Source organism: Triturus cristatus, chromosome 4_1 (assembly GCF_964204655.1).
Source record: "Triturus cristatus chromosome 4_1, aTriCri1.1, whole genome shotgun sequence".
NCBI lineage: Eukaryota > Metazoa > Chordata > Amphibia > Caudata > Salamandridae > Triturus > Triturus cristatus.
The window spans coordinates 27,327,962-27,342,288 of record NC_140585.1 but is presented as its reverse complement, the minus strand read 5'-3'; positions in this window follow the sequence as shown (position 1 = coordinate 27,342,288).

Genomic DNA, 14,327 nt, shown 5'->3' with positions numbered 1-14,327 from the left:
GTTCATTGCACGCTTCTGGAAAACATGGTGTACGGCCCTGCAGGTGGAGGTAGCCACGTCAACCAGCTTCCACCCACAGACGGATGGCCAGACCGAGTGTCTTAATCAAACACTCAAGACGTATCTCCGTTGCTACTCCAAAGAAGCATGCGCTTCATGGGTATCGCTCCTCTGGTTGGCTGAACTCTCATACAATAATGCGTGGCATAGCTCCATCAGAGAATCACCCTTTCGGGCGACCTACGGATATCACGCCAAGATTCTTCCGTTGTCTTTCCCCGCGGAGGTGCGGGACCAGCCCGCTCTGGCGGCCCAGCTGCGGGTTCTGGGGAACTTGCATAGGCACCTCAAGAAGAATCTTGAGAGAGCGAAGGGCCTTTACAAGGCATGGGCGGACCGCCGTCGGCAGGACGGCCCATCCTATCTTCCGGGCGACAAAGTGTGGTTATCCACGAAATACCTCCGCTTCAAACTGCGCAGCATCTTTCATCCTCGCTTCATCGGCCCATACCCAGTGGTTCGTCGCGTGGGTTTGGTGGCGTATCGGTTGGCTTTACCTGCCTCTTTGCGCATCCACCCGGTGTTCCACTGCAGCTTGCTGAAGCCGGCGGTGGGGGCCAGGAGGGTGGCAGCCCCACCGATATATCGGGATGGACAGTTGGAGTACGACGTACGGAAGGTGTTGGATTCCAAATTGAGGAGGGGTCGTCTGTGGTATCTTCTGTCCTGGAAGGGGTACTCGGCGGAGGAAGATTCCTGGGTCCCGGCCTCGGACGTCCACGCTCCGGAGGCGGTCCGTTCCTTTCACGCCCGCTGCCCGGGCAAGCCTGGTCTTAGGAGGCGCACGGCGAGGGGGGCATACTGTCAGGCGCGGATCTAGGGCGCCTACCGCATTTACAGTCAAAGGAGGACTACATCCCCCAGAATCCCCGGCTGTAAGGAGGCGTGGCCAAGAAAGGGTAAATACGAGCGAAGCGAGCCAATCGAGGCGCGTAATACTGGAAGGTGGTTTGAAGCTGATCAGGAAGCTCATCGGAGAGAAGGACGACGCGGGTGTTCGCGTCTAACACCCTTGTGGAAGCAAGTACCTGGCCGTGGCAGAGGTTAGCCGCGAGGTACGCGGCTTCGGGAAGTCAGTTCCGACTTCTAAGAAACTTCACGCGGGACGCTGACGTAAGCGTCGCCGCGTTTCTCAATCGCTGGAAGCAAAGAGGTTGGGAGCAGGAGCGTTCCGTCGGACGGCGAAGGAGACGCATTGGGAATCGTGAAGGAATCAGGTATCTCTGGAACCCGGGAAGGGAGGCTCATTGCGGGACAGTATTGTTTGGCCAGCGAAGCGAGGAGAAAAAATGGAATAGGATTACGAGACATTTGTTTATCCATTACTTACGTTCTGTCGAGAACAGGGGAAGCCCATATACAACGCTACACAAATTCAATGGTGGAGTAGTGACGTTGGAATTAGAGCTCATGTGTATAAATCATATTGGCGCTTAGTAGCGTTAAGGGGAAGCTGATGAGGGAACGAAGGGGAGAGAACGGTCCGACAGAGCATGCTGGTATGTGAGAGGGCTGGTCCTCTCGAGTCTGAGGTTAAGGCTCCAAAAATACAGAGTGCATGGCGTGCCTGAAGAGACACACTTGGTTCAACACTTAGTGAGACTTAACTGAGAGTAGGTTACCTTGTGATTGGTTGTATTTTCTTTCATGTGATTACTTTGCAGGACTTCCACTAAATCAACTGTACCCCTTATATTCCTAGTCCCTCGCCTGATTGCCCTGGTACTCTGTGTGTCTTTGAACCAGAGCCGGGGACGTCGGGAGGTGGAACCCTTGTGCTTCATTCGAATCTGCCGGAGCCACAGTGGAACGTGACAGTCCGAGTCTGTGTCTTTGGAGACTCCCAGTCCAGAATAGTCTGGATTTTGGGTTGAAGAGGTCTTACCTGGCCTCCACTTACAAGGAGGCCCAAGTAGACAACAGAACTCTGCTCAATTTGGCACTTGCTTGCCTTGATTGTGAGGCCTGCCTGTTGTAGTGCCTGAAAACATCTCTCAGGTGGACCGGGTGATCCTCCCAGGTGCCGCTGAGGACAGCAATAGGGTCCAGATATGCTGCACTGAAGTCATCCAGTCTGGCCAGAACTCAATTCACCAACCTTTAAAAAGTGGCAGGCGCATTCTTTAATCCAAAAGGCATGACTTTGAACTGAAAGTGGTCCTCAGGGGTGGAGAATGCAGATCTCTCCTTGGCTCCCTGGATCAGTCTCTGATGTGTAATCAAAGGTACTGAGAAATGTGGCTGCCCCTAGCTTATCAATAAGCTTATCTGCTTTTGGGATGGGGCGTGCGTCAGTCTTGGTCACTGCCCTCAAACCACTGTAATCCATGTAAAACCTCATCTCAGGTTCCTCACCCTTTGAGTGAGTCTTAGGGACAAGTACCACTGGGCTGGCCCAGGGACTGCCCTAGCATCTTGCTTACTTCAGCCTTGATGCATGCGTTGACTTGGTCAGACAATCTATAAATCTTGTTCTTGACAATGAGGCTGTCCCCAGGGGGAACAGCCATTACAACGCGGTTTTTACCACGCGCAGCCTTTACATCACATGCGTTACAACGCATGCTATGTTACAACGCAATGCCATTACAACGCAAGTCTTTACATCGACTTGCGCTAGATGGCGTGCTAACATTACAAATAGTGTAGTTTACTATCCCAACACCTTCCCTACTGTTAAGTGGACTGGAGTTGGAATAGTAAATGACACTTTTCTAATGTTAGCACGCCATCTAGCGCAAGTCGATGTAAAGACTTGCATTGTAATGGCATAGCGTTGTAACATCGTATGCGTTGTAACGCGTGCGATGTTACTGCACGCGTTGTAATAACACGCGTTGTAATGTCATACATCCTGTCCCCAGTGTCTACATCATTGGTACACCCGGTTGTCTGTCCGGGGGTCAAAGTAAAGAGCTCTGCAAATTGGCTGAGGACTTGCCCGTAGTCAGTCTGCTGCTGCACAGTGAGTGTGTCAGACAAGAATTAACCCATCACTGTACCATCTTGTGTGTTAGTTGATAACCGATAAGGAAAGGGTTCACTTTCCTTCCCCTGTCTTGCATCAATGACTATCAACAAGGTCATGTCAGCCCTGTCTTAGTGTGACTTTATGCGATCCACATGGAGTACTCTGTGTGGCCCTGCTGGGGATGCCTAAGTCCACCTGGTAGGTGACTTCCCCCTTCTTCTCCAAATTTGGGTAGGGCTCAGTCCATTTGTCATGGAAGGCCAAGGGAACCACAGGCTCCAACACCTACACCAACTGACTCGGTTGCTCAACCGTGGCTGAATCTTGGTCATACCAGTACTTCACAAGTTCCTGGCTGACCTGCAAGGGCCGGCGATAATTAGCGCTAGGATAATTATCGCCGGCTATCGTGGACTTTTATCGCTGAGATAGCGTGCTATCAGCAACGCTTATCTCAAAAGCGATAAAATTCCTCGCGCTAACAGCCAAAAGGGAGATTATCACTAGAAATCCTGCGATAATCTCACACATTTTGGCGTTAGCTTGCTGATAAGGCAGGGCATACTTAGCCATTATATCCACCTTACATTGGATATAATGGCTAAGTCAGGGTGAAAGCAGGCGTAAGGAAAGTAGCGTTAACTGAGGTACTTTTCTTATCGCTATGCCTGTTAGCGATTTACTTGATAATTGGAGAAATGTCGGTTAGCGACATTTCTCCAGTTATTTTGGGACGGAACGCCCACTTTGCATCTCATTAGAGATGCAAAGGTGGGCGTTATGGGAAAGGGAGCTGAAGCAAGGAATCACGCGTTAGCGTGACCTTGCTGATTAAGCGATAAAATTATCGCTGCTTTTCGTCTGAAAACGGACGCTAAAGCGGCGATAATTTTTCATCGCCAGCTTGCTGATATGCCCCTATGTGATTTTCCCAGAATCACAGGATGTGGACGCGACCCCGAGGCTCGAACCCTGTTTTCCAGCACCAAAGTCGGCAGCTCTGGCCGACGGACCACATCCTCTCCTCAAAGTGTCTCGCTGCTTAGCCATTCCACTAATTTGAGTATAATTCCAAATAAAAATTGCCAAAAAAGTGACTGTTGGCTCATTTTAAAGAAGACGGCTTCCGGCTAGGTTTGTGCTTTAAACTTTAAAGCCATGGAATAGCAGGCGTGCTGCCCTTACTCGGCTGCGTTCAGTCCATAGCAATCCTCGGGGGTCTCACTGGCGCTCAAGCACAAACCTCTCACTCACTGCAGAATCACCGACATCCGCGCATTGCAGATGCGCGCATGCGGACCTCGAAGCCCTGAAACCAAAGCGAGACAGACATCAAACCACGCTCTTAACACCCCACATGGGGTGCAACTTGAACCGCACACAATACAGCTTTGAAGCATGTTTACATATTTCAAGCATCCCCTTTGCACACTGCCCTCGGTTTAAGGTTTCGAGCGCTGACAGGGGAGGACAAACTGGTTCTATTTAAAAAGAAAATGTGGCTCCTCGGACCCGTCTGTGAAAACCGCCTCTTCAGCGCCTCTGCCGCTCTGACGCCGGGTGCCGTCCCGCTGCATTATGGGCGTGGCTCGCTTGTCAAATACACACACAATGCTGCATAATTTGCAGATGTCATTAAAAGTTCTGGTTCTAGCTCAAACACATAAAATATCGCATAAAATCTTACACCTGGTTACAAATCCAGCCCCTGGCACTTCACAACAGTCAGCATCCTGTATTTCACCTGTTGATGACTAAATTCAGGCAGGGCCGTTTCTAGGTGTTTTGCCACCCTAGGCGAGAATTGAAAAATGTAACCCCCTTTTACTACCATCACTCTCTCCCCCTGTCATCCAGGCTAGAAGAATTAATGCATTAGATATTAAAGAACTCCCCTCCCCTTTTAACTTGGGTCCAAGCCACTGGGATGACCCCAGTTGAAACTCTTCCCTAGAACCTTTAAGCAGGCAGCAGTATACGACAACCGTTGATGCACATCTGCAATAATGGGTAATAACTTATAGATACTGTCGAACATCAGGCATGCCAAGCTTCGCCTCTCATGGCGCCGGCGGTACATAATCCTGTCCGATGCCATGTGTAAAACCTGGGCTCCATCCATCCATCCGATCCTCACATTTCACCAACAGCATCTGCCATGACACATCGCAAAAAACAACCCCCGCCCCCACGACAAGTAATATGGAGGATGCCATCTATTTCCAGGTCATAGGACACTAAGGAAGCCACTAGCCACACCTGACCCTTTCTATTAAACTACAGTCTAAATATATTATAAACAGAACCTTACCCATAGGGATCGAGATGTCTATTCTACCTGAAAACTGTTATCCTATGACTCCTGAACATAATTTGACTTTCCACAGAAGCCTGGTATAATTGATGGTGTCATGACTTGATTCCACACCGACCACTCCATCAGCTCCTCAACCAACCCACTAGCTCAAATGCACAACCAGCAGGCCCCACGGCCACTGCTCCACCTAAACACTTCATTTAAGTCCCTGCACCAACTCCTGAAGGGCCTCTGACAATTAGCATCCTGCTTTGGGTCTGTCCCAGGGGCACATCCAATACCCCAACCTCTTCCTCCCAACTTGGTGCCCTAGGTTAAAAAAATGTGAGGGTCAAAAACTCCCCCGAAAACCAACTCTCCTCATCCGGGCCACCACTCCAAACCACAGGCCACTAATGCGAAGCACGCACGTCCCTCCCTGTACCCTTTACAATGAGTGACACACATTCAAATGATGGATATAGACGTGCAATGAATGAGCGACCTTCTATTAGTTCACATGTGATCCCATTGAAAGAGAAGGTATTCAAGTGAGTGAGAAAGCCTTTTGGTGAGTGAGATGGCCTCCCTTTGAAAGTGACAACTGACAACCCCCTAGTGAGTGAGATGGACCACACATTATTAAAATAGGCTTCTATTAAAGAAGAGGACCTTCCATTGAGTGAGATGCATGTGTTGAGCAGTAGTAGTCCTTTTAAGCAGTGTGACGTTCTTTAATAGGATTTTCTCCCTCTGAGTTAAACATACTACCAGTGATTGAAATGCATATCCCTTGACACCACTTGCCAACGAGGCATGGGAAGTCAGCGAGAGACGTGACCTTCACCTTCCTCGGAATTCCTTGTAAAGAGTGAGTTTCATGTGGTCCGTGCGGTGGTTTATAATGTTTTGGTTCTGTTAGGAAAATTCAGATCGAGTGTATGTTTTACAGTCCTGCCAAGTATCATGTATCAGGCGTTAGACTAATGCATTTCAGTGTGGTGCTCCGCATCACCGCACTGAAATGCATTGTCACGCATATTTGCATATGATTGCTGTCACTAAAGCCTGCAAACCTGTACGTAGTAGCAGACAGCGCGCCGCCTGCAGCTGTGCGCGCTGCTCCCGCAGGCTTGAGACACTCTGTGGTACTTCGCAGGACTGCCAGCAGCTGAGAGACAAGACCGCGCTGTCCGTACTACAATGTATTATAGTTATTCAATTCGATTTCCCGGGTGCCGTTCTGCCCGCGCAGCTCTGAGTCTCTTGACGCAGCTCCGAGACATACTGACATCCCGTGGCGCTGCGAGGGGACGTCACACCCTGTCTCCTGCTAGACAGTGCGCCATGAGGTCCAGGAGTATGAAGGCCAGCCGCAGCTCAGTGGTTTGCGGGTGACGCTACCAGCCACAACCATTATGGTGCTCCCGGCTCTGCTCGCATCAGTCTAGTGCTGTTCCAGCAGTGCTGAGAGTAGTGCTAGCACTGGCTTGACTTCCCGCAGACAATTCAGTATTGCTGAGGCCGATCGGGAGAGTGCAGTGTAGGGCGTGGTCGTAGTAATGACCTATGACCGACCGTCACGCGTCTGGTTGTTTGCAGCAGCTGCCAGGAAAGGACTCGGACAAGCTGCCTGAATTCACGGGCACCAGCAGCAAACCAAAAACAAGCATTGGCATAGCCAATAGGTCTCGCCTTTGGGACCTTATAAGTGTTTAGCCATGCAACAGTTGCATAACTAAATACTTATAAGGTCCAAAAGTGAGACCTATTGGCTATGTAAAGCGGCCGTGCGGCCGCGAAAGTGAAAATGATCACGATCACGATCAAACATCAAAGCGGCCACGAAAATGAAAGTAATCGCGGTAAAGCGCGGCGCGCACGCCCGCGCACCTGCACTGTGGCTCCAGGCTGGCCTGGTAGCACTTTTTGGAGCCCTCTCAATAAGTCTCGCCAGACCAGTGCATGCGCTGGGTCAGGCGAGACCTAATGATTGCCGTGGGAGGTGGCACGAGGCAGCCCTTAGCCTGCTGCAGAGTCAATGGCCGAGGTCAGACACACAGCGCTACGGCTGCCTGAACGAAGATCAGATCACCAAGAACAGAGTTAAGTAAAGTACGTTTTGCCACTCCCACCCGAGTATCTGTAAGAGTACTAGATTAGTGCCCTTCAATTTCTGGTACTGTGCAGTACGTTTAAAATCTTCTTAGTGTTTCTCGTTGCAGAAATGAGTGCATTTTCTGATATTTATGTGCTTCCCTCATCTTTATGTTGCTTGCCAGAAAGTGTCACTCATAGTCCCTGAAACGTCACTCATAATTACACTGAAATTATGCAAATGTCACATCACACATAGCATTAACAAGAAATCAACCATCCCAGGTATAGAATGATGTCTAATTATCTCTGCAATTAGTGTAATCCTAATGTATTAACTCTATACAATAGGCATATGTGAAGGGTATACATACAGATGTCTATTACAATTGTTGAGTGCGGAGAGGGACCGTGACTCTTGAGAAGTGAAGCCTTGACTCACCATTATTTAATATATTTTATTGTAGTGCTTTTTAAAGCAAAAGCGCTACACAACACACACATGGAATAAAAGGATCGAGTGAAAATAAGCACAAAGACGCTTTCAAACCTATATAAGCAGCTCATCAAAACGAGGCAGAATGATGATAGAAAAGTGCCTTCAATAGTGGGGCTGAAGCACAAGGAGGTAAGAGAAGAGGTAAATCAAGTGAAGTAGCAGATGGAAGGGCACAAGGTTAGTGTGTAAAGGGACCAAAGAATACCGACAAGAATCAAGATAATGTACACCTTGGGTTTACAAGCAAAAACAAGGAAGCCTTGGTCAAAAGGATGGTAGGATCCTGTGAATCTTAACCTAATATTGAGAAATGATTGAGTGATTTGTAGAGTAAAAATGTTCTACTGAAAAAATCGGTATCACAGCTTGCAGATTATAAAGGATTTAAATCTCTCCTGAAATAATAATTAAACCCGGAATGTCATTTAAATGCATCCGCCTTTCTACAAGGCTTTGAATAAATAAATACCATAATTTATTCTATTTTTGAGAAATGGATGTTTTTATATTACGTGAGAGGTTGCGCATTCTTTGCTGTGTTTGTGAAAAACTGTTTTTGTCAAATTTAATAACTCACTTTTAAAATTAGTAGGAAGCATAGACATTTCCTGGGCCTTCTCAAGCATTACCGACTCGCCTTAGAATCTGGAAGAGCTACAGTGTTTATTATACCAGTTATTTACAAATTCCAATGTACCTCAGTATTTAAATATTTTAAAATAACTATGATCTACCTGCCTGCTGCAGCCGACCCGGATCCCACCCGGGCCTCCCCCGGCGGTACCTGATACGCAGGCCTGCAGGCCGCAGCGGGAACTCTCTCTACCTCTTGCCAGCCGCGCGCGCACAGCCTTCGTCCGTGGCGTCGAACGTGACGTCACGTCACGTCGATGGTGAAATTGAAGGCACATTGGGGCATATCAACAAGGGCTTTATCTCTGCTTTTTTGGCTTTAAAAGCCAAAAAAGCAGAGATAAAACTAGCGCCCTATCAACAACAGGGTGCTAACACGCAAATTTGCATGTTAGCACCCTTTTACTCTACGCTTCCCCTTGCATCTCTAATGAGATGCAAAGGGGGCGTTCCAGAGTAAAATAATAGGAGAAATGTCGCTAAGCGACATTTCTCCTACTATCAAGAATGTCGCTAACCCTGTTAGAGACAAAAAAAGCAGCGCTAACCGCGGTTAACGCTGCTTTTTTACGTCTGCTAATTTTCAGACTTAGCCATGATATCCTATGGAAGGAGGATATCATGGCTAAGTTTGCTTGTCCCTATCAACAAGGTAACGTGAGATTATCGCTGGGTTTCCAGCGATAATCTCACGTTAGCCTGTTAGCATGAGGATTTTTATCGCTATTGAGATAAGCGTTGCTAATAGCACGCTATCTCAGCGATAACAATTCACGCTAGCCGGCGATAATTATCCTAGCGCTAAGTGCGCTGAGCGATAATTATCGGCGGTTGTTGTTGATATGCCCCTGTGTTCCGCCTAAAAAGTAATTATTTGAACGCGGTACTTATACGCACATTTCACGCGTTTGAGGTCTGTATTCCTGAAGCGCCTTTCCAAGAGAGGCACTGTGGTTTCTTTTCTTTGTGTGGGAGTTTTTATATAGCTCCAAATCGAGCCGGAGGTATTGGAGCGCTTTACATGAGCACTGGCTTCATCACACACGGACACATTCACTTTTGTAGGCACAGGGAGTTCAGGTGATTTGCCCAGGATCCCAGGACGTTGAGGCGACTTCGAGGATCGAGTCTAGCTCCCCAGTATCAAACGCGACAGCTCTGGTAGTTACGCCACAACCTCATGCATAATATCACGTAAAGAACAATACTGTTTAGCAGGATTGTTGTTGATGAGACAGTTCATAAATTTGCAATCCTCTGCGTCATGTGTGCGCTGGTGCAGTCCTCTCCAGTGTATTCTTTGCACACACTGAGCGCCTCAATCTAACGGCAATAGAGACTGGGGATCCCCCGTGCACTGAAAGGGACATTACCACCTACTGTGAAAAGGACGTCATCGAGTCCCCGGTTGCATCTGCTCTACACATAAAAAAAATGTTCTCCTAACTCCCTGAAATTTTAAATAGACGCTCAGATCCCTTTTAAAACACAGACAAGCACATTGTTCTTTAAATGCGGGTGTTGAGCAACCCTGGGAGTAGTTTGCGTAGTAGCACTACACGTAGCTAGGCAAAGTACACTATGAACTACTCAGCTACACAAACTGCGTCGCTGTTAGCACAGTGTGCTTGTCTGCTCTGAGCAATAATTGCAAACAGCATCTTGAACAGTGCAAGTTATGATAAAATAAGTATCTCTGTCTTTATATGCTAAAATGCATATAGTCATTTCACAAAAGTGAACATGATAAATTAGCAAGCAGTGAGAGAGGTGATGATTTTGGGATCCTCCCTAACCAAGGGAGAGAACCAAGCAGAGGCCTTGAAAACAAAAAGCACATCTTATTGAACGATTCAGTGGTGGTCCCATCCTCTTAGGACCACCCCAGGCACAGTTATTGGCAAAAATACAATCCCAACCAAAGGCCCTGCACAGCATTATGGGACGAGATTAGCAGTGGGCGACCCTTAGCCTTCTGCTTCCAGGCAGGTCGCTCCCCACGCCGCGTAGCTCCAGCTGACTGCACCCGTGTTCCAGCCCAGCTGCTGCCGAGTTTGAGGCCCGCCTCCACCCACAGGCTACCACCTGCGCATCATCCCTGGTGGCCAATGGTAGGCCTTAGGCTTGCTTTTTGCCGCTTTCACTGTGTTTGCTTTGCGCTTTCTGCCCGTTTAGCATTGTTTTATTGTTCTTGTTTTTGTGCCCTTCTGGTTGTTTAGCATTGTATTTATTGTGCTTGTTTCCTCCTCTGTGTCCCCTTGTGCCCATTTTGCCTTCTTTTCCCTTGCCGGTCCCGCTTCCCGCCGCTGCGTCCCCTGCGGCCCTGCCCCCCGCTCCCATTCGTCCTATCCCCCCCTCCCAGCTACTCCTCCCTTCCACCTCCCCTTCTTATGGCGGCCGCTGCACGGTGAAGGGAGCGACCCTTGACCCTGCTTCCAGGCAGGTCGCTCCCCACGCTACGTAGCTCCACCTGACTCCGCCCGTGATCCAGCCCAGCTGCTGCCGAGTTCGAGGCCCGCCTCCACCCACCGGCTACCACCTGTGCCTCATCCCTGGTGACCAGTGGTAGGCATTAGGTTTGCTGTTTGCCGCTTTCACTGTGCTTGCTTTGCACTTTCTGCCCGTTTAGCATTGTTTTTATTGTACTTGTTTTGTGCCCTTCTGGTTGTTTAGCATTGTATTTATTGTTCTTGTTTCCTCCTCTGTGTCCCCTTGTGCCCGTTTTGCCTTCTGTTCCCTCGCTGGACCCGCTTCCCGCCGCTGCGTCCCCTGTGGCCCCGCCCCCCCGCTTCCATTCATCCGATCCCGCCTCCCAGCTGCTCCTCCCTCCCACCTCCTCTTCTTTTGGTGGCCGCTGCGCTTGGGCGGCCGCGCCGCTGGCGCACCGAACGCGCGCCTAAGGCAAGCCCGTCTGCGCCAGTCCGCGCCTGGACTGCCCCCAGCGCCAGAACCCCTGGACCCCGCGAACGCCATGATGTTCGACTCCACTACAATGCCAGCACACTCCACACACTCAGCTCCAGACAAGAACACACCTGCTACCGGGCCACCTCGAAGCGCACCCAAGGACCCTTCACCTGCCGGAACTGCAGCTTCACCAGCATCCGCCCCGCCGAACCTCTGCCCAGGAAAGAACCCAACTACCTCAGCTGCATTCTTCTCAACGCCCGCTCCGCCTGCAAACACGCCGTTGAACTCTAGGGCCTTCTCGACTAAACCTCTCCAGACGTTGCCTTCCTGGTGGCGACCTGGCTGGACCCCGCCTCAGCACACGACATCGCCATAGCCATCCCAGAAGGCTACAAAAACACCCGCAGTAATCGCACTAGGAGTAGGAGGAGGAATTGCCATCATCCACAAGAACACCCTCAGAGTCTCGACCAACACCGACGACACCCTCAGCACCGCCGAACACCTGCACTTCCAGATCCACACCGTCCCCAACACCACCCTCAGAGGAACCCTCGTCTACAGACCCCCCAGACCCTGACCACAGTTCAGCGACTCCATCGCCGACTTCATCAGCACACACGCCCTCGCCTCCATGGGCTACATACTCCTCAGGGGCCTGAACTACCACCTCGAGAACAACAACGACACCAACTCCACCACCCTGATCGACAACCTCGGACTCAGACAGCTTGTGACAACACCCACCCACGCCGCCGGCCACACGCTTGACCCCATCTTCTCCGTAAGCCTCCACGTCTCCTTCAACCACACCACCGAACTCCACTGGACCGACCATCACTGCATCCACTTCACCTTCAGGAACCCCACCACGCACCGCCGCACCCAATAGATGCTTCGTCGCTGCTGGAGCAAAATCACCGAAGACCAGCTAACCACCACTCTCGCCCAGAGCCCACCGACCCCACCGACCCCGACACCACCGCCCGCAACTTCAGACAGTGGATCAATGACTGCGCCAACACCCTCGCCCCGCTCAAGAAACCCTCCAACAGCCACACCAGCAAGAAAGCCACCTGGTTCCCCGAAGTCCTCCAGGCCTCCAAATGAACATGCCGAAAACTGGAGAAGAACTGGCTCCGAAAACAAACACTGGACAGCTTCGCAGCCCACAAAAACGCCACCCACAAACACCATCACCTCATCAGATCCGCCAAAAGGGCCTCATTCAAAGATCGCCTAGATAACAACGCACACAACAGCAAAGAGCTCTTCAACATCGTGAAGGAACTCACCAACCCCAGCTCCAACACCAACGACATTCCACCTTCGCAAGACCTGTGCGACTCGCTGGCCACCTTCTTCCACCGCAAGATCGCTGACATCCACTACAGCTTCAACGTCAAGGCCGCCCCGACAACCACTGAGGTTCCCCCCCACGACCACCACCCGCACCAACCGCCTGCTCTCCTGGACCAACATCAACGACGAGGACACCAGCAAAATCATGAACACAATCCACTCCGGATCACCGCTAAACCCTTGCCCACACCACATCTTCAACAAAGCCAGCACAGCCATCGCACCCCATCTCCGGAAAGTAATCAACATCTCCTACGAGACATCAACCTTCCCGGAAAGCTGGAAGCATGCCGAGATCAACGCCTTACTCAAGAAACCAAAGTCAGACCCCAAGGACCTCAAGAACTTCCGTCCCATCTCCCTGCTCCCGTTCCCAGCGATGGTCATCGAGAAGGCCGTCAACAAACAACTGACCCGCTACCTCGAGGAGAACAGCATCCTGGTCCGGGTCCGGGTTCCGCAGCAACCACAGCACCGAAACCGCCCTCATCGCCACCACCGACGACATCAGGACCCTGCTAGACAATGGAGAAACAGCAGCCCTCCACATCCTTCTTCTCCAGCAGAACACAGAGCGTTCGCCTCCCCCCTTCCGCTCCAATGCCACCAAGATCATCTGTGGTGTACCCCAGGGCTCATCCCTCAGCCCAACGCTATTGAACATCTACATGGCACCTCTCGCCCACGTCGCCTGACAGCATGACCTCAACATCATCTCCTATGCTGACGACACCTAGCTGATCCTCTCCCTCACCAAAGACCCTCACACTGCCAATACCAACCTCCACGAAGGAATGAAGGCCATCGCCGAATGGATGAGTAACAGCCGACTGAAGCTGAACTCGGACAAGACAGAGGTCCTGATCCTCGGATCCACCCCTTCGGCCTGGGACGACTCCTGGTGGCCGACCACACTGGGAACAGCTCCAACACCCACCGACCACGCACGCAACCTAGGGGTCATCCTCGACTCCACCCTCTCCATAACTAAGCAGGTCAACACCTTCTCCTTCTCCTGCATTAACACCCTCCGCATGCTCCGCAGGATCTACAAGTGGATCCCCACCAAAACGAGAAGAACGGTCACCCAGGCCCTCGTCAGCAGCAGGTTGGACAACTGTGGCCAAACTGCTGAGACGGCTGCAACTCATCCAGACCTCCTGAGGCTTCCGCCTCAGGAGGTCTGTCAGTTTCGATCCTTTACATCAGGGTCAGCTTCCGGCAGGGCCTCCTTACTCTAGAGAGGTGCTGATCCAAATAGGTAAACAATTTGCCAACAAAGGAATCTTTATCTCCCTCCTCTTGCCCCCGAGCTGTTCTTTGTGATGATGTTTTGTATTGTGGGCTATTAAACGTCAGGTCTCTGCCCAAACACTGCACAGAGATCCAGCTTCTGATTGACTCACATGTATTTGACATCCTATTCATGACAGAAACCTGGACGCGTCCGGACTGTCTGGTCGATCTGGGATTCGCCTGCCCCCCCGGGTTTAAATTTA